This window comes from Notothenia coriiceps, unplaced genomic scaffold, assembly GCF_000735185.1.
Source record: "Notothenia coriiceps isolate Sejong01 unplaced genomic scaffold, NC01 NC01_scaffold00024030, whole genome shotgun sequence".
NCBI lineage: Eukaryota > Metazoa > Chordata > Actinopteri > Perciformes > Nototheniidae > Notothenia > Notothenia coriiceps.
In genome coordinates, this window is record NW_011356731.1 from 1 (window position 1) to 1,932 (window position 1,932).

Below are 1,932 nucleotides of genomic sequence, written 5' to 3' on the forward strand. Positions count from 1 at the left end.
AGGCACAATGAGTTTGCAGTCAATATATATTTTTTCCCCTTTTCCCCCCTCCCGGTCCTAGCTAGTAAATTAAATAACTAACTAAATAAATAGATACATGTATAGGTAAAAGTAAAGTAATTTAGAAGATAATATTAAAAGAAAATTAATAGATAAGGGAATAAAGAATAGTAACAGTAATAGATGTACCCATATACTCGCATTATGTATACCCACATATACACATACACATACGTGTGTACATACCCACACACATGTACACATGCACATACATACACGTACCTACATACATAAATGTATACAAAGACAGAACAAATAAATAAAAAATAATAATAATAATATAAAAAAAAAACAGATAAAAAGAGACACTAGAAAAAAAAACGAAAAAAAACATACACATACATTCGTAGTTCCTCCCCTTTCTTCTTAATTTAGTGTCTTAAGTTCAGCTATGTAGGCTATCATAGAGCCCCAGAAAGATTCAAATAGTTTTGAGGAGCCCCCAATATCGGCTATTGACTCTACATTTTGTATACCGTATATTTCGTACTTATTTTTTCGACAGGACTGGCTTCATTCTCGTACCCCTTGTTATACTGCAATTTTTATTTATTTTCTACTTTTTTATTTAAGATTCCCTCATGCGATGCGATGTCCCATTTAAATGTCTGTCGTAGCACATGGTATAGAGCCAAATCTACCAGCCTGATGGACTTGTTCCTGCAACAACATATTGGTACATCAATTAGTCATAACGGCACCAACAGGGGCCCTGGAGGGGAGGGGGGGGGTGTACAGTATTTGTTTGTTTATGTGTTTCTTGTATAAGCAAGTTGAACTTTGGCCCATAGCATGTGTTCATGTACAGATACAACAAGAGAAGTCTAAGAGTACTTTTTTATATATATTCTCTCTTTTACATTTCTGATTTGAAAATAAATTTAATTTCCCTATATGAAATATTGGATACTTTAATGTGGTTTTTTGTTCCAAAAATACTGCAACGTTAAAACTTTTTTTAGTATATTCGGCAAGAAATTCCCAAACTCAGTGCAAAATCCTTATTATTGTTGTTCAAATATTGTTGAATTCAAATGTGTGTGTGTTTGTTTATAGTCTAGGCCAGATTTTCATATACACGATATATTCTCGTTTACATATAATTTGTTTTTGTGATCATTTATTAAATATAGCAATAATTTGGCAGCAATACCTTCCCCCACTGTAACCCACACACATGCTGCCTCATTTACTCACTCACCCACCAGTGCGTGCATGCATGACACACTACTGCACACCTACACATAAGTACCGTGTCATGCATGCGTGTGGTAGTGAACATGTAGTAAAGAATTCATACACACCGAGCAGTAAATCTGTCTATGCCATTTGCCTAATCAGCTCTCTCAGCACAATGCCATTCATAGATCCAGAGTAAACACACACACACACACACACACACACACACACACACACACACACACACACACACACACACACACACAACTGACAAAATACCGGACGTTGCCGGACTAGTGACAGCGTTACCAAGCCCCCCACGTTACAACCTGTTAACGGTACGTTGCATCACTTCACACATCTTAGAGGAGGAAGAGGAGGAGGAAAAGTGAAACAGGGTGAGAGGGAGTTGTGCACAGTCTCCAGAGTGATCGCATGACATCATTTGCTTCATTTTTATCTCTTTTACTCATCCGCCAACTCCTCCCATCATTGTGGTTCAGATCTGCTGTTAAAGCTTCTCCACATGGGGTCCAACTATCTCTCTCTATACAATGTTTGATTATCTCCATTCATTTCCAATCATTCTCATTATATAATGTGTGTGTGTGTGTGTGTGTGTGTGTGTGTGTGTGTGTGTGTGTGTGTGTGTGTGTGTGTGTGTGTGTGTGTGTGTGTGTGTGTGTGTGTGTG